The 17,773-nt window shown below is 47.7% G+C and overlaps 12 non-coding genes across 12 annotated transcripts; all 12 read left to right on the top strand.

Moving 5' to 3' along the window:
• Positions 1 to 154: 154 nt before the first annotated feature.
• LOC142718297 (U2 spliceosomal RNA) lies at positions 155 to 345 on the top strand. Its single transcript, XR_012872428.1, has one exon. It is a non-coding gene; the product is annotated as a U2 spliceosomal RNA (small nuclear RNA).
• A 1,288-nt stretch (positions 346 to 1,633) lies between these two features.
• Positions 1,634 to 1,824, top strand: LOC142718299 (U2 spliceosomal RNA). The gene has a single exon (XR_012872429.1). It is a non-coding gene; the product is annotated as a U2 spliceosomal RNA (small nuclear RNA).
• A 1,296-nt stretch (positions 1,825 to 3,120) lies between these two features.
• Positions 3,121 to 3,311, top strand: LOC142718261 (U2 spliceosomal RNA). The gene has a single exon (XR_012872394.1). It is a non-coding gene; the product is annotated as a U2 spliceosomal RNA (small nuclear RNA).
• Positions 3,312 to 4,599: 1,288 nt separating this feature from the next.
• Positions 4,600 to 4,790, top strand: LOC142718300 (U2 spliceosomal RNA). The gene has a single exon (XR_012872430.1). It is a non-coding gene; the product is annotated as a U2 spliceosomal RNA (small nuclear RNA).
• Positions 4,791 to 6,074: 1,284 nt separating this feature from the next.
• LOC142718301 (U2 spliceosomal RNA) lies at positions 6,075 to 6,265 on the top strand. The gene has a single exon (XR_012872431.1). It is a non-coding gene; the product is annotated as a U2 spliceosomal RNA (small nuclear RNA).
• Positions 6,266 to 7,562: 1,297 nt separating this feature from the next.
• LOC142718302 (U2 spliceosomal RNA) lies at positions 7,563 to 7,753 on the top strand. Its single transcript, XR_012872432.1, has one exon. It is a non-coding gene; the product is annotated as a U2 spliceosomal RNA (small nuclear RNA).
• A 1,288-nt stretch (positions 7,754 to 9,041) lies between these two features.
• Positions 9,042 to 9,232, top strand: LOC142718303 (U2 spliceosomal RNA). Its single transcript, XR_012872433.1, has one exon. It is a non-coding gene; the product is annotated as a U2 spliceosomal RNA (small nuclear RNA).
• A 1,284-nt stretch (positions 9,233 to 10,516) lies between these two features.
• LOC142718305 (U2 spliceosomal RNA) lies at positions 10,517 to 10,707 on the top strand. Its single transcript, XR_012872435.1, has one exon. It is a non-coding gene; the product is annotated as a U2 spliceosomal RNA (small nuclear RNA).
• Positions 10,708 to 11,987: 1,280 nt separating this feature from the next.
• On the top strand, positions 11,988 to 12,178 carry LOC142718306 (U2 spliceosomal RNA). The gene has a single exon (XR_012872436.1). It is a non-coding gene; the product is annotated as a U2 spliceosomal RNA (small nuclear RNA).
• Positions 12,179 to 13,466: 1,288 nt separating this feature from the next.
• Positions 13,467 to 13,657, top strand: LOC142718307 (U2 spliceosomal RNA). The gene has a single exon (XR_012872437.1). It is a non-coding gene; the product is annotated as a U2 spliceosomal RNA (small nuclear RNA).
• A 1,284-nt stretch (positions 13,658 to 14,941) lies between these two features.
• Positions 14,942 to 15,132, top strand: LOC142718308 (U2 spliceosomal RNA). Its single transcript, XR_012872438.1, has one exon. It is a non-coding gene; the product is annotated as a U2 spliceosomal RNA (small nuclear RNA).
• A 1,290-nt stretch (positions 15,133 to 16,422) lies between these two features.
• LOC142718310 (U2 spliceosomal RNA) lies at positions 16,423 to 16,613 on the top strand. The gene has a single exon (XR_012872439.1). It is a non-coding gene; the product is annotated as a U2 spliceosomal RNA (small nuclear RNA).
• Positions 16,614 to 17,773: the final 1,160 nt, after the last annotated feature.

Consider the following 17,773-nt stretch of genomic DNA (forward strand, 5'->3'; position numbering starts at 1 on the left):
CTGGCTTCCTCTCCGGCCTTTATTCACCTCCCGTGTAGCTGTGAGTGTGTGAGCCTGCAGGGCCCCATGGAATTGCCTAGAAGTAGGCTGAATCGCTGCAAGGGCTGAACAGCAGTATCGGGCAGGCTCGGGCAACGCGCGGCCCGTTCGGGTTATCGCTTCTCGGCCTTTTGGCTAAGATCAAGTGTAGTATCTGTTCTTATCAGTTTAATATCTGATACGTCCCCTATCTGGGGACCATATATTAAATGGATTTTTAGAACAGGGAGATGGAAATAGAGCTTGCTCTGTCCACTCCACGCATTGACCTGGTATTGCAGTATTTCCAGGACCGGTGCACCCTTTCCTTATGTGTTGACTAAAAGCAGATTCCAAAAGTGTTTTTTGTCTTTGCTATTGTTTCTGTCTTTCTGAAGGGATCTCCCCTTTTAATCCCATTATTTCAACACCTGTTGGACAATGCATGAGTGATAATGAGCTCATTGATTAAATGCAATTAATGAATAGATTGCCACCTCTTGTTGTGTGTCGTCTGTGTTTCTGTGTTTCCGGCATTTCACATTGGAACACCTCATTCACCTTCCTTGTCTTCTCTCCGCCCTCCCTTTTAGGTAAGTTAAAGAGCTGCACCTGAGCCAGCCACTGATTGATTGATTGATTGATTGATTGATTGATTGATTGATTGATTGATTGATGCAGCACAACAGTCAAATAGTGGAGTGGAGTAGGGGAACAGCAAACAGCCAATAAAGCAGCCCGCCCGCTCGCCTGCCCGCCACAATGGACCTACCTGTGTACACTAGATGGATGTGATGGAATGTACTGTCGTCCCTACATTTCAAGAAGAAGTAAGAATTGCAGTTGCAACAAAGCCTTGCTTGCCTACAAAGAGAGCAGCAATTTGGATTTGTTACTATGTTACCTAGAAGAATAACAAACTGTGCAAGGATGGAGGTTGTAGGAGCAAGGAGAAGTTGTCTGTAAAGTTGGTGGATGCCTATTTTCCATTTTGCAGTCCCTTGTCTCCCTCTTGTGGCCTCCTGGAGGCAACTAGCTGTGCAAAAAAAAGACAGCCTGGCGGCCGGCTGTTGCAGTGTTGCCCTCTCAGGCAACACTGAGTGACTGACTGAGCCTCACCGTCTTATATAAAGTTCAGACGGAACTTTGCACGTGTCATAGTGGAGCCCTCAGGATTCCAGAGCCAGCTTTCTGACATCATAATGGGGCCTCAGAGATAAAAGCCTGGGCCCAGGCAGTGTTGGTCAGTGCTGCTCAGCAGGCAGCACTGGACTGGACTGGATTACAGCTGATACAAGGTGTGAAGGAACAAGGGGTGGCTGTGGGCATGCACTTGCTGCCGCTGCCAGTGTTTATCTGCATGGCAGCAGGGCATTTGGGCGTTGCCAGGAAGGCGTTTTTATGTAGATTCCTCCTCTTTCAGCACTGCATTGTGGTGCAAGCAAAAGAAGCAAATCCTGTCTGGCTTCCTCTCCGGCCTTTATTCACCTCCCGTGTAGCTGTGAGTGTGTGAGCCTGCAGGGCCCCATGGAATTGCCTAGAAGTAGGCTGAATCGCTGCAAGGGCTGAACAGCAGTATCGGGCAGGCTCGGGCAACGCGCGGCCCGTTCGGGTTATCGCTTCTCGGCCTTTTGGCTAAGATCAAGTGTAGTATCTGTTCTTATCAGTTTAATATCTGATACGTCCCCTATCTGGGGACCATATATTAAATGGATTTTTAGAACAGGGAGATGGAAATAGAGCTTGCTCTGTCCACTCCACGCATTGACCTGGTATTGCAGTATTTCCAGGACCGGTGCACCCTTTCCTTATGTGTTGACTAAAAGCAGATTCCAAAAGTGTTTTTTGTCTTTGCTATTGTTTCTGTCTTTCTGAAGGGATCTCCCCTTTTAATCCCATTATTTCAACACCTGTTGGACAATGCATGAGTGATAATGAGCTCATTGATTAAATGCAATTAATGAATAGATTGCCACCTCTTGTTGTGTGTCGTCTGTGTTTCTGTGTTTCCGGCATTTCACATTGGAACACCTCATTCACCTTCCTTGTCTTCTCTCCGCCCTCCCTTTTAGGTAAGTTAAAGAGCTGCACCTGAGCCAGCCACTGATTGATTGATTGATTGATTGATTGATTGATTGATTGATTGATTGATTGATTGATTGATGCAGCACAACAGTCAAATAGTGGAGTGGAGTAGGGGAACAGCAAACAGCCAATAAAGCAGCCCGCCCGCTCGCCTGCCCGCCACAATGGACCTACCTGTGTACACTAGATGGATGTGATGGAATGTACTGTCGTCCCTACATTTCAAGAAGAAGTAAGAATTGCAGTTGCAACAAAGCCTTGCTTGCCTACAAAGAGAGCAGCAATTTGGATTTGTTACTATGTTACCTAGAAGAATAACAAACTGTGCAAGGATGGAGGTTGTAGGAGCAAGGAGAAGTTGTCTGTAAAGTTGGTGGATGCTTATTTTCCATTTTGCAGTCCCTTGTCTCCCTCTTGTGGCCTCCTGGAGGCAACTAGCTGTGCAAAAAAAAGACAGCCTGGCGGCCGGCTGTTGCAGTGTTGCCCTCTCAGGCAACACTGAGTGACTGACTGAGCCTCACCGTCTTATATAAAGTTCAGACGGAACTTTGCACGTGTCATAGTGGAGCCCTCAGGATTCCAGAGCCAGCTTTCTGACATCATAATGGGGCCTCAGAGATAAAAGCCTGGGCCCAGGCAGTGTTGGTCAGTGCTGCTCAGCAGGCAGCACTGGACTGGACTGGATTACAGCTGATACAAGGTGTGAAGGAACAAGGGGTGGCTGTGGGCATGCACTTGCTGCCGCTGCCAGTGTTTATCTGCATGGCAGCAGGGCATTTGGGCGTTGCCAGGAAGGCGTTTTTATGTAGATTCCTCCTCTTTCAGCACTGCATTGTGGTGCAAGCAAAAGAAGCAAATCCTGTCTGGCTTCCTCTCCGGCCTTTATTCACCTCCCGTGTAGCTGTGAGTGTGTGAGCCTGCAGGGCCCCATGGAATTGCCTAGAAGTAGGCTGAATCGCTGCAAGGGCTGAACAGCAGTATCGGGCAGGCTCGGGCAACGCGCGGCCCGTTCGGGTTATCGCTTCTCGGCCTTTTGGCTAAGATCAAGTGTAGTATCTGTTCTTATCAGTTTAATATCTGATACGTCCCCTATCTGGGGTCCATATATTAAATGGATTTTTAGAACAGGGAGATGGAAATAGAGCTTGCTCTGTCCACTCCACGCATTGACCTGGTATTGCAGTATTTCCAGGACCGGTGCACCCTTTCCTTATGTGTTGACTAAAAGCAGATTCCAAAAGTGTTTTTTGTCTTTGCTATTGTTTCTGTCTTTCTGAAGGGATCTCCCCTTTTAATCCCATTATTTCAACACCTGTTGGACAATGCATGAGTGATAATGAGCTCATTGATTAAATGCAATTAATGAATAGATTGCCACCTCTTGTTGTGTGTCGTCTGTGTTTCTGTGTTTCCGGCATTTCACATTGGAACACCTCATTCACCTTCCTTGTCTTCTCTCCGCCCTCCCTTTTAGGTAAGTTAAAGAGCTGCACCTGAGCCAGCCACTGATTGATTGATTGATTGATTGATTGATTGATTGATTGATTGATTGATTGATGCAGCACAACAGTCAAATAGTGGAGTGGAGTAGGGGAACAGCAAACAGCCAATAAAGCAGCCCGCCCGCTCGCCTGCCCGCCACAATGGACCTACCTGTGTACACTAGATGGATGTGATGGAATGTACTGTCGTCCCTACATTTCAAGAAGAAGTAAGAATTGCAGTTGCAACAAAGCCTTGCTTGCCTACAAAGAGAGCAGCAATTTGGATTTGTTACTATGTTACCTAGAAGAATAACAAACTGTGCAAGGATGGAGGTTGTAGGAGCAAGGAGAAGTTGTCTGTAAAGTTGGTGGATGCTTATTTTCCATTTTGCAGTCCCTTGTCTCCCTCTTGTGGCCTCCTGGAGGCAACTAGCTGTGCAAAAAAAAGACAGCCTGGCGGCCGGCTGTTGCAGTGTTGCCCTCTCAGGCAACACTGAGTGACTGACTGAGCCTCACCGTCTTATATAAAGTTCAGACGGAACTTTGCACGTGTCATAGTGGAGCCCTCAGGATTCCAGAGCCAGCTTTCTGACATCATAATGGGGCCTCAGAGATAAAAGCCTGGGCCCAGGCAGTGTTGGTCAGTGCTGCTCAGCAGGCAGCACTGGACTGGACTGGATTACAGCTGATACAAGGTGTGAAGGAACAAGGGGTGGCTGTGGGCATGCACTTGCTGCCGCTGCCAGTGTTTATCTGCATGGCAGCAGGGCATTTGGGCGTTGCCAGGAAGGCGTTTTTATGTAGATTCCTCCTCTTTCAGCACTGCATTGTGGTGCAAGCAAAAGAAGCAAATCCTGTCTGGCTTCCTCTCCGGCCTTTATTCACCTCCCGTGTAGCTGTGAGTGTGTGAGCCTGCAGGGCCCCATGGAATTGCCTAGAAGTAGGCTGAATCGCTGCAAGGGCTGAACAGCAGTATCGGGCAGGCTCGGGCAACGCGCGGCCCGTTCGGGTTATCGCTTCTCGGCCTTTTGGCTAAGATCAAGTGTAGTATCTGTTCTTATCAGTTTAATATCTGATACGTCCCCTATCTGGGGACCATATATTAAATGGATTTTTAGAACAGGGAGATGGAAATAGAGCTTGCTCTGTCCACTCCACGCATTGACCTGGTATTGCAGTATTTCCAGGACCGGTGCACCCTTTCCTTATGTGTTGACTAAAAGCAGATTCCAAAAGTGTTTTTTGTCTTTGCTATTGTTTCTGTCTTTCTGAAGGGATCTCCCCTTTTAATCCCATTATTTCAACACCTGTTGGACAATGCATGAGTGATAATGAGCTCATTGATTAAATGCAATTAATGAATAGATTGCCACCTCTTGTTGTGTGTCGTCTGTGTTTCTGTGTTTCCGGCATTTCACATTGGAACACCTCATTCACCTTCCTTGTCTTCTCTCCGCCCTCCCTTTTAGGTAAGTTAAAGAGCTGCACCTGAGCCAGCCACTGATTGATTGATTGATTGATTGATTGATTGATTGATTGATTGATTGATGCAGCACAACAGTCAAATAGTGGAGTGGAGTAGGGGAACAGCAAACAGCCAATAAAGCAGCCCGCCCGCTCGCCTGCCCGCCACAATGGACCTACCTGTGTACACTAGATGGATGTGATGGAATGTACTGTCGTCCCTACATTTCAAGAAGAAGTAAGAATTGCAGTTGCAACAAAGCCTTGCTTGCCTACAAAGAGAGCAGCAATTTGGATTTGTTACTATGTTACCTAGAAGAATAACAAACTGTGCAAGGATGGAGGTTGTAGGAGCAAGGAGAAGTTGTCTGTAAAGTTGGTGGATGCCTATTTTCCATTTTGCAGTCCCTTGTCTCCCTCTTGTGGCCTCCTGGAGGCAACTAGCTGTGCAAAAAAAAGACAGCCTGGCGGCCGGCTGTTGCAGTGTTGCCCTCTCAGGCAACACTGAGTGACTGACTGAGCCTCACCGTCTTATATAAAGTTCAGACGGAACTTTGCACGTGTCATAGTGGAGCCCTCAGGATTCCAGAGCCAGCTTTCTGACATCATAATGGGGCCTCAGAGATAAAAGCCTGGGCCCAGGCAGTGTTGGTCAGTGCTGCTCAGCAGGCAGCACTGGACTGGACTGGATTACAGCTGATACAAGGTGTGAAGGAACAAGGGGTGGCTGTGGGCATGCACTTGCTGCCGCTGCCAGTGTTTATCTGCATTGCAGCAGGGCATTTGTGCGTTGCCAGGAAGGCGTTTTTATGTAGATTCCTCCTCTTTCAGCACTGCATTGTGGTGAAAGCAAAAGAAGCAAATCCTGTCTGGCTTCCTCTCCGGCCTTTATTCACCTCCCGTGTAGCTGTGAGTGTGTGAGCCTGCAGGGCCCCATGGAATTGCCTAGAAGTAGGCTGAATCGCTGCAAGGGCTGAACAGCAGTATCGGGCAGGCTCGGGCAACGCGCGGCCCGTTCGGGTTATCGCTTCTCGGCCTTTTGGCTAAGATCAAGTGTAGTATCTGTTCTTATCAGTTTAATATCTGATACGTCCCCTATCTGGGGACCATATATTAAATGGATTTTTAGAACAGGGAGATGGAAATAGAGCTTGCTCTGTCCACTCCACGCATTGACCTGGTATTGCAGTATTTCCAGGACCGGTGCACCCTTTCCTTATGTGTTGACTAAAAGCAGATTCCAAAAGTGTTTTTTGTCTTTGCTATTGTTTCTGTCTTTCTGAAGGGATCTCCCCTTTTAATCCCATTATTTCAACACCTGTTGGACAATGCATGAGTGATAATGAGCTCATTGATTAAATGCAATTAATGAATAGATTGCCACCTCTTGTTGTGTGTCGTCTGTGTTTCTGTGTTTCCGGCATTTCACATTGGAACACCTCATTCACCTTCCTTGTCTTCTCTCCGCCCTCCCTTTTAGGTAAGTTAAAGAGCTGCACCTGAGCCAGCCACTGATTGATTGATTGATTGATTGATTGATTGATTGATTGATTGATTGATTGATTGATTGATGCAGCACAACAGTCAAATAGTGGAGTGGAGTAGGGGAACAGCAAACAGCCAATAAAGCAGCCCGCCCGCTCGCCTGCCCGCCACAATGGACCTACCTGTGTACACTAGATGGATGTGATGGAATGTACTGTCGTCCCTACATTTCAAGAAGAAGTAAGAATTGCAGTTGCAACAAAGCCTTGCTTGCCTACAAAGAGAGCAGACATTTTGGATTTGTTACTATGTTACCTAGAAGAATAACAAACTGTGCAAGGATGGAGGTTGTAGGAGCAAGGAGAAGTTGTCTGTAAAGTTGGTGGATGCCTATTTTCCATTTTGCAGTCCCTTGTCTCCCTCTTGTGGCCTCCTGGAGGCAACTAGCTGTGCAAAAAAAAGACAGCCTGGCGGCCGGCTGTTGCAGTGTTGCCCTCTCAGGCAACACTGAGAGACTGACTGAGCCTCACCGTCTTATATAAAGTTCAGACGGAACTTTGCACGTGTCATAGTGGAGCCCTCAGGATTCCAGAGCCAGCTTTCTGACATCATAATGGGGCCTCAGAGATAAAAGCCTGGGCCCAGGCAGTGTTGGTCAGTGCTGCTCAGCAGGCAGCACTGGACTGGACTGGATTACAGCTGATACAAGGTGTGAAGGAACAAGGGGTGGCTGTGGGCATGCACTTGCTGCCGCTGCCAGTGTTTATCTGCATGGCAGCAGGGCATTTGGGCGTTGCCAGGAAGGCGTTTTTATGTAGATTCCTCCTCTTTCAGCACTGCATTGTGGTGCAAGCAAAAGAAGCAAATCCTGTCTGGCTTCCTCTCCGGCCTTTATTCACCTCCCGTGTAGCTGTGAGTGTGTGAGCCTGCAGGGCCCCATGGAATTGCCTAGAAGTAGGCTGAATCGCTGCAAGGGCTGAACAGCAGTATCGGGCAGGCTCGGGCAACGCGCGGCCCGTTCGGGTTATCGCTTCTCGGCCTTTTGGCTAAGATCAAGTGTAGTATCTGTTCTTATCAGTTTAATATCTGATACGTCCCCTATCTGGGGACCATATATTAAATGGATTTTTAGAACAGGGAGATGGAAATAGAGCTTGCTCTGTCCACTCCACGCATTGACCTGGTATTGCAGTATTTCCAGGACCGGTGCACCCTTTCCTTATGTGTTGACTAAAAGCAGATTCCAAAAGTGTTTTTTGTCTTTGCTATTGTTTCTGTCTTTCTGAAGGGATCTCCCCTTTTAATCCCATTATTTCAACACCTGTTGGACAATGCATGAGTGATAATGAGCTCATTGATTAAATGCAATTAATGAATAGATTGCCACCTCTTGTTGTGTGTCGTCTGTGTTTCTGTGTTTCCGGCATTTCACATTGGAACACCTCATTCACCTTCCTTGTCTTCTCTCCGCCCTCCCTTTTAGGTAAGTTAAAGAGCTGCACCTGAGCCAGCCACTGATTGATTGATTGATTGATTGATTGATTGATTGATTGATTGATTGATTGATGCAGCACAACAGTCAAATAGTGGAGTGGAGTAGGGGAACAGCAAACAGCCAATAAAGCAGCCCGCCCGCTCGCCTGCCCGCCACAATGGACCTACCTGTGTACACTAGATGGATGTGATGGAATGTACTGTCGTCCCTACATTTCAAGAAGAAGTAAGAATTGCAGTTGCAACAAAGCCTTGCTTGCCTACAAAGAGAGCAGCAATTTGGATTTGTTACTATGTTACCTAGAAGAATAACAAACTGTGCAAGGATGGAGGTTGTAGGAGCAAGGAGAAGTTGTCTGTAAAGTTGGTGGATGCCTATTTTCCATTTTGCAGTCCCTTGTCTCCCTCTTGTGGCCTCCTGGAGGCAACTAGCTGTGCAAAAAAAAGACAGCCTGGCGGCCGGCTGTTGCAGTGTTGCCCTCTCAGGCAACACTGAGTGACTGACTGAGCCTCACCGTCTTATATAAAGTTCAGACGGAACTTTGCACGTGTCATAGTGGAGCCCTCAGGATTCCAGAGCCAGCTTTCTGACATCATAATGGGGCCTCAGAGATAAAAGCCTGGGCCCAGGCAGTGTTGGTCAGTGCTGCTCAGCAGGCAGCACTGGACTGGACTGGATTACAGCTGATACAAGGTGTGAAGGAACAAGGGGTGGCTGTGGGCATGCACTTGCTGCCGCTGCCAGTGTTTATCTGCATGGCAGCAGGGCATTTGGGCGTTGCCAGGAAGGCGTTTTTATGTAGATTCCTCCTCTTTCAGCACTGCATTGTGGTGCAAGCAAAAGAAGCAAATCCTGTCTGGCTTCCTCACCGGCCTTTATTCACCTCCCGTGTAGCTGTGAGTGTGTGAGCCTGCAGGGCCCCATGGAATTGCCTAGAAGTAGGCTGAATCGCTGCAAGGGCTGAACAGCAGTATCGGGCAGGCTCGGGCAACGCGCGGCCCGTTCGGGTTATCGCTTCTCGGCCTTTTGGCTAAGATCAAGTGTAGTATCTGTTCTTATCAGTTTAATATCTGATACGTCCCCTATCTGGGGACCATATATTAAATGGATTTTTAGAACAGGGAGATGGAAATAGAGCTTGCTCTGTCCACTCCACGCATTGACCTGGTATTGCAGTATTTCCAGGACCGGTGCACCCTTTCCTTATGTGTTGACCAAAAGCAGATTCCAAAAGTGTTTTTTGTCTTTGCTATTGTTTCTGTCTTTCTGAAGGGATCTCCCCTTTTAATCCCATTATTTCAACACCTGTTGGACAATGCATGAGTGATAATGAGCTCATTGATTAAATGCAATTAATGAATAGATTGCCACCTCTTGTTGTGTGTCGTCTGTGTTTCTGTGTTTCCGGCATTTCACATTGGAACACCTCATTCACCTTCCTTGTCTTCTCTCCGCCCTCCCTTTTAGGTAAGTTAAAGAGCTGCACCTGAGCCAGCCACTGATTGATTGATTGATTGATTGATTGATTGATTGATTGATTGATTGATGCAGCACAACAGTCAAATAGTGGAGTGGAGTAGGGGAACAGCAAACAGCCAATAAAGCAGCCCGCCCGCTCGCCTGCCCGCCACAATGGACCTACCTGTGTACACTAGATGGATGTGATGGAATGTACTGTCGTCCCTACATTTCAAGAAGAAGTAAGAATTGCAGTTGCAACAAAGCCTTGCTTGCCTACAAAGAGAGCAGCAATTTGGATTTGTTACTATGTTACCTAGAAGAATAACAAACTGTGCAAGGATGGAGGTTGTAGGAGCAAGGAGAAGTTGTCTGTAAAGTTGGTGGATGCCTATTTTCCATTTTGCAGTCCCTTGTCTCCCTCTTGTGGCCTCCTGGAGGCAACTAGCTGTGCAAAAAAAAGACAGCCTGGCGGCCGGCTGTTGCAGTGTTGCCCTCTCAGGCAACACTGAGTGACTGACTGAGCCTCACCGTCTTATATAAAGTTCAGACGGAACTTTGCACGTGTCATAGTGGAGCCCTCAGGATTCCAGAGCCAGCTTTCTGACATCATAATGGGGCCTCAGAGATAAAAGCCTGGGCCCAGGCAGTGTTGGTCAGTGCTGCTCAGCAGGCAGCACTGGACTGGACTGGATTACAGCTGATACAAGGTGTGAAGGAACAAGGGGTGGCTGTGGGCATGCACTTGCTGCCGCTGCCAGTGTTTATCTGCATGGCAGCAGGGCATTTGGGCGTTGCCAGGAAGGCGTTTTTATGTAGATTCCTCCTCTTTCAGCACTGCATTGTGGTGCAAGCAAAAGAAGCAAATCCTGTCTGGCTTCCTCTCCGGCCTTTATTCACCTCCCGTGTAGCTGTGAGTGTGTGAGCCTGCAGGGCCCCATGGAATTGCCTAGAAGTAGGCTGAATCGCTGCAAGGGCTGAACAGCAGTATCGGGCAGGCTCGGGCAACGCGCGGCCCGTTCGGGTTATCGCTTCTCGGCCTTTTGGCTAAGATCAAGTGTAGTATCTGTTCTTATCAGTTTAATATCTGATACGTCCCCTATCTGGGGACCATATATTAAATGGATTTTTAGAACAGGGAGATGGAAATAGAGCTTGCTCTGTCCACTCCACGCATTGACCTGGTATTGCAGTATTTCCAGGACCGGTGCACCCTTTCCTTATGTGTTGACTAAAAGCAGATTCCAAAAGTGTTTTTTGTCTTTGCTATTGTTTCTGTCTTTCTGAAGGGATCTCCCCTTTTAATCCCATTATTTCAACACCTGTTGGACAATGCATGAGTGATAATGAGCTCATTGATTAAATGCAATTAATGAATAGATTGCCACCTCTTGTTGTGTGTCGTCTGTGTTTCTGTGTTTCCGGCATTTCACATTGGAACACCTCATTCACCTTCCTTGTCTTCTCTCCGCCCTCCCTTTTAGGTAAGTTAAAGAGCTGCACCTGAGCCAGCCACTGATTGATTGATTGATTGATTGATTGATTGATTGATTGATTGATGCAGCACAACAGTCAAATAGTGGAGTGGAGTAGGGGAACAGCAAACAGCCAATAAAGCAGCCCGCCCGCTCGCCTGCCCGCCACAATGGACCTACCTGTGTACACTAGATGGATGTGATGGAATGTACTGTCGTCCCTACATTTCAAGAAGAAGTAAGAATTGCAGTTGCAACAAAGCCTTGCTTGCCTACAAAGAGAGCAGCAATTTGGATTTGTTACTATGTTACCTAGAAGAATAACAAACTGTGCAAGGATGGAGGTTGTAGGAGCAAGGAGAAGTTGTCTGTAAAGTTGGTGGATGCCTATTTTCCATTTTGCAGTCCCTTGTCTCCCTCTTGTGGCCTCCTGGAGGCAACTAGCTGTGCAAAAAAAAGACAGCCTGGCGGCCGGCTGTTGCAGTGTTGCCCTCTCAGGCAACACTGAGTGACTGACTGAGCCTCACCGTCTTATATAAAGTTCAGACGGAACTTTGCACGTGTCATAGTGGAGCCCTCAGGATTCCAGAGCCAGCTTTCTGACATCATAATGGGGCCTCAGAGATAAAAGCCTGGGCCCAGGCAGTGTTGGTCAGTGCTGCTCAGCAGGCAGCACTGGACTGGACTGGATTACAGCTGATACAAGGTGTGAAGGAACAAGGGGTGGCTGTGGGCATGCACTTGCTGCCGCTGCCAGTGTTTATCTGCATTGCAGCAGGGCATTTGTGCGTTGCCAGGAAGGCGTTTTTATGTAGATTCCTCCTCTTTCAGCACTGCATTGTGGTGAAAGCAAAAGAAGCAAATCCTGTCTGGCTTCCTCTCCGGCCTTTATTCACCTCCCGTGTAGCTGTGAGTGTGTGAGCCTGCAGGGCCCCATGGAATTGCCTAGAAGTAGGCTGAATCGCTGCAAGGGCTGAACAGCAGTATCGGGCAGGCTCGGGCAACGCGCGGCCCGTTCGGGTTATCGCTTCTCGGCCTTTTGGCTAAGATCAAGTGTAGTATCTGTTCTTATCAGTTTAATATCTGATACGTCCCCTATCTGGGGACCATATATTAAATGGATTTTTAGAACAGGGAGATGGAAATAGAGCTTGCTCTGTCCACTCCACGCATTGACCTGGTATTGCAGTATTTCCAGGACCGGTGCACCCTTTCCTTATGTGTTGACTAAAAGCAGATTCCAAAAGTGTTTTTTGTCTTTGCTATTGTTTCTGTCTTTCTGAAGGGATCTCCCCTTTTAATCCCATTATTTCAACACCTGTTGGACAATGCATGAGTGATAATGAGCTCATTGATTAAATGCAATTAATGAATAGATTGCCACCTCTTGTTGTGTGTCGTCTGTGTTTCTGTGTTTCCGGCATTTCACATTGGAACACCTCATTCACCTTCCTTGTCTTCTCTCCGCCCTCCCTTTTAGGTAAGTTAAAGAGCTGCACCTGAGCCAGCCACTGATTGATTGATTGATTGATTGATTGATTGATTGATTGATTGATTGATTGATGCAGCACAACAGTCAAATAGTGGAGTGGAGTAGGGGAACAGCAAACAGCCAATAAAGCAGCCCGCCCGCTCGCCTGCCCGCCACAATGGACCTACCTGTGTACACTAGATGGATGTGATGGAATGTACTGTCGTCCCTACATTTCAAGAAGAAGTAAGAATTGCAGTTGCAACAAAGCCTTGCTTGCCTACAAAGAGAGCAGCAATTTGGATTTGTTACTATGTTACCTAGAAGAATAACAAACTGTGCAAGGATGGAGGTTGTAGGAGCAAGGAGAAGTTGTCTGTAAAGTTGGTGGATGCCTATTTTCCATTTTGCAGTCCCTTGTCTCCCTCTTGTGGCCTCCTGGAGGCAACTAGCTGTGCAAAAAAAAGACAGCCTGGCGGCCGGCTGTTGCAGTGTTGCCCTCTCAGGCAACACTGAGTGACTGACTGAGCCTCACCGTCTTATATAAAGTTCAGACGGAACTTTGCACGTGTCATAGTGGAGCCCTCAGGATTCCAGAGCCAGCTTTCTGACATCATAATGGGGCCTCAGAGATAAAAGCCTGGGCCCAGGCAGTGTTGGTCAGTGCTGCTCAGCAGGCAGCACTGGACTGGACTGGATTACAGCTGATACAAGGTGTGAAGGAACAAGGGGTGGCTGTGGGCATGCACTTGCTGCCGCTGCCAGTGTTTATCTGCATGGCAGCAGGGCATTTGGGCGTTGCCAGGAAGGCGTTTTTATGTAGATTCCTCCTCTTTCAGCACTGCATTGTGGTGCAAGCAAAAGAAGCAAATCCTGTCTGGCTTCCTCTCCGGCCTTTATTCACCTCCCGTGTAGCTGTGAGTGTGTGAGCCTGCAGGGCCCCATGGAATTGCCTAGAAGTAGGCTGAATCGCTGCAAGGGCTGAACAGCAGTATCGGGCAGGCTCGGGCAACGCGCGGCCCGTTCGGGTTATCGCTTCTCGGCCTTTTGGCTAAGATCAAGTGTAGTATCTGTTCTTATCAGTTTAATATCTGATACGTCCCCTATCTGGGGACCATATATTAAATGGATTTTTAGAACAGGGAGATGGAAATAGAGCTTGCTCTGTCCACTCCACGCATTGACCTGGTATTGCAGTATTTCCAGGACCGGTGCACCCTTTCCTTATGTGTTGACTAAAAGCAGATTCCAAAAGTGTTTTTTGTCTTTGCTATTGTTTCTGTCTTTCTGAAGGGATCTCCCCTTTTAATCCCATTATTTCAACACCTGTTGGACAATGCATGAGTGATAATGAGCTCATTGATTAAATGCAATTAATGAATAGATTGCCACCTCTTGTTGTGTGTCGTCTGTGTTTCTGTGTTTCCGGCATTTCACATTGGAACACCTCATTCACCTTCCTTGTCTTCTCTCCGCCCTCCCTTTTAGGTAAGTTAAAGAGCTGCACCTGAGCCAGCCACTGATTGATTGATTGATTGATTGATTGATTGATTGATTGATTGATTGATGCAGCACAACAGTCAAATAGTGGAGTGGAGTAGGGGAACAGCAAACAGCCAATAAAGCAGCCCGCCCGCTCGCCTGCCCGCCACAATGGACCTACCTGTGTACACTAGATGGATGTGATGGAATGTACTGTCGTCCCTACATTTCAAGAAGAAGTAAGAATTGCAGTTGCAACAAAGCCTTGCTTGCCTACAAAGAGAGCAGCAATTTGGATTTGTTACTATGTTACCTAGAAGAATAACAAACTGTGCAAGGATGGAGGTTGTAGGAGCAAGGAGAAGTTGTCTGTAAAGTTGGTGGATGCCTATTTTCCATTTTGCAGTCCCTTGTCTCCCTCTTGTGGCCTCCTGGAGGCAACTAGCTGTGCAAAAAAAAGACAGCCTGGCGGCCGGCTGTTGCAGTGTTGCCCTCTCAGGCAACACTGAGTGACTGACTGAGCCTCACCGTCTTATATAAAGTTCAGACGGAACTTTGCACGTGTCATAGTGGAGCCCTCAGGATTCCAGAGCCAGCTTTCTGACATCATAATGGGGCCTCAGAGATAAAAGCCTGGGCCCAGGCAGTGTTGGTCAGTGCTGCTCAGCAGGCAGCACTGGACTGGACTGGATTACAGCTGATACAAGGTGTGAAGGAACAAGGGGTGGCTGTGGGCATGCACTTGCTGCCGCTGCCAGTGTTTATCTGCATGGCAGCAGGGCATTTGGGCGTTGCCAGGAAGGCGTTTTTATGTAGATTCCTCCTCTTTCAGCACTGCATTGTGGTGCAAGCAAAAGAAGCAAATCCTGTCTGGCTTCCTCTCCGGCCTTTATTCACCTCCCGTGTAGCTGTGAGTGTGTGAGCCTGCAGGGCCCCATGGAATTGCCTAGAAGTAGGCTGAATCGCTGCAAGGGCTGAACAGCAGTATCGGGCAGGCTCGGGCAACGCGCGGCCCGTTCGGGTTATCGCTTCTCGGCCTTTTGGCTAAGATCAAGTGTAGTATCTGTTCTTATCAGTTTAATATCTGATACGTCCCCTATCTGGGGACCATATATTAAATGGATTTTTAGAACAGGGAGATGGAAATAGAGCTTGCTCTGTCCACTCCACGCATTGACCTGGTATTGCAGTATTTCCAGGACCGGTGCACCCTTTCCTTATGTGTTGACTAAAAGCAGATTCCAAAAGTGTTTTTTGTCTTTGCTATTGTTTCTGTCTTTCTGAAGGGATCTCCCCTTTTAATCCCATTATTTCAACACCTGTTGGACAATGCATGAGTGATAATGAGCTCATTGATTAAATGCAATTAATGAATAGATTGCCACCTCTTGTTGTGTGTCGTCTGTGTTTCTGTGTTTCCGGCATTTCACATTGGAACACCTCATTCACCTTCCTTGTCTTCTCTCCGCCCTCCCTTTTAGGTAAGTTAAAGAGCTGCACCTGAGCCAGCCACTGATTGATTGATTGATTGATTGATTGATTGATTGATTGATTGATTGATTGATTGATGCAGCACAACAGTCAAATAGTGGAGTGGAGTAGGGGAACAGCAAACAGCCAATAAAGCAGCCCGCCCGCTCGCCTGCCCCACAATGGACCTACCTGTGTACACTAGATGGATGTGATGGAATGTACTGTCGTCCCTACATTTCAAGAAGAAGTAAGAATTGCAGTTGCAACAAAGCCTTGCTTGCCTACAAAGAGAGCAGCAATTTGGATTTGTTACTATGTTACCTAGAAGAATAACAAACTGTGCAAGGATGGAGGTTGTAGGAGCAAGGAGAAGTTGTCTGTAAAGTTGGTGGATGCCTATTTTCCATTTTGCAGTCCCTTGTCTCCCTCTTGTGGCCTCCTGGAGGCAACTAGCTGTGCAAAAAAAAGACAGCCTGGCGGCCGGCTGTTGCAGTGTTGCCCTCTCAGGCAACACTGAGTGACTGACTGAGCCTCACCGTCTTATATAAAGTTCAGACGGAACTTTGCACGTGTCATAGTGGAGCCCTCAGGATTCCAGAGCCAGCTTTCTGACATCATAATGGGGCCTCAGAGATAAAAGCCTGGGCCCAGGCAGTGTTGGTCAGTGCTGCTCAGCAGGCAGCACTGGACTGGACTGGATTACAGCTGATACAAGGTGTGAAGGAACAAGGGGTGGCTGTGGGCATGCACTTGCTGCCGCTGCCAGTGTTTATCTGCATGGCAGCAGGGCATTTGGGCGTTGCCAGGAAGGCGTTTTTATGTAGATTCCTCCTCTTTCAGCACTGCATTGTGGTGCAAGCAAAAGAAGCAAATCCTGTCTGGCTTCCTCTCCGGCCTTTATTCACCTCCCGTGTAGCTGTGAGTGTGTGAGCCTGCAGGGCCCCATGGAATTGCCTAGAAGTAGGCTGAATCGCTGCAAGGGCTGAACAGCAGTATCGGGCAGGCTCGGGCAACGCGCGGCCCGTTCGGGTTATCGCTTCTCGGCCTTTTGGCTAAGATCAAGTGTAGTATCTGTTCTTATCAGTTTAATATCTGATACGTCCCCTATCTGGGGACCATATATTAAATGGATTTTTAGAACAGGGAGATGGAAATAGAGCTTGCTCTGTCCACTCCACGCATTGACCTGGTATTGCAGTATTTCCAGGACCGGTGCACCCTTTCCTTATGTGTTGACTAAAAGCAGATTCCAAAAGTGTTTTTTGTCTTTGCTATTGTTTCTGTCTTTCTGAAGGGATCTCCCCTTTTAATCCCATTATTTCAACACCTGTTGGACAATGCATGAGTGATAATGAGCTCATTGATTAAATGCAATTAATGAATAGATTGCCACCTCTTGTTGTGTGTCGTCTGTGTTTCTGTGTTTCCGGCATTTCACATTGGAACACCTCATTCACCTTCCTTGTCTTCTCTCCGCCCTCCCTTTTAGGTAAGTTAAAGAGCTGCACCTGAGCCAGCCACTGATTGATTGATTGATTGATTGATTGATTGATTGATTGATTGATTGATTGATTGATTGATTGATTGATGCAGCACAACAGTCAAATAGTGGAGTGGAGTAGGGGAACAGCAAACAGCCAATAAAGCAGCCCGCCCACTCGCCTGCCCGCCACAATGGACCTACCTGTGTACACTAGATGGATGTGATGGAATGTACTGTCGTCCCTACATTTCAAGAAGAAGTAAGAATTGCAGTTGCAACAAAGCCTTGCTTGCCTACAAAGAGAGCAGCAATTTGGATTTGTTACTATGTTACCTAGAAGAATAACAAACTGTGCAAGGATGGAGGTTGTAGGAGCAAGGAGAAGTTGTCTGTAAAGTTGGTGGATGCCTATTTTCCATTTTGCAGTCCCTTGTCTCCCTCTTGTGGCCTCCTGGAGGCAACTAGCTGTGCAAAAAAAAGACAGCCTGGCGGCCGGCTGTTGCAGTGTTGCCCTCTCAGGCAACACTGAGTGACTGACTGAGCCTCACCGTCTTATATAAAGTTCAGACGGAACTTTGCACGTGTCATAGTGGAGCCCTCAGGATTCCAGAGCCAGCTTTCTGACATCATAATGGGGCCTCAGAGATAAAAGCCTGGGCCCAGGCAGTGTTGGTCAGTGCTGCTCAGCAGGCAGCACTGGACTGGACTGGATTACAGCTGATACAAGGTGTGAAGGAACAAGGGGTGGCTGTGGGCATGCACTTGCTGCCGCTGCCAGTGTTTATCTGCATGGCAGCAGGGCATTTGGGCGTTGCCAGGAAGGCGTTTTTATGTAGATTCCTCCTCTTTCAGCACTGCATTGTGGTGCAAGCAAAAGAAGCAAATCCTGTCTGGCTTCCT

The sequence above is a fragment of the Rhinoderma darwinii genome, unplaced genomic scaffold, assembly GCF_050947455.1.
Source record: "Rhinoderma darwinii isolate aRhiDar2 unplaced genomic scaffold, aRhiDar2.hap1 Scaffold_461, whole genome shotgun sequence".
In the NCBI taxonomy this organism is placed as follows: domain Eukaryota; kingdom Metazoa; phylum Chordata; class Amphibia; order Anura; family Rhinodermatidae; genus Rhinoderma; species Rhinoderma darwinii.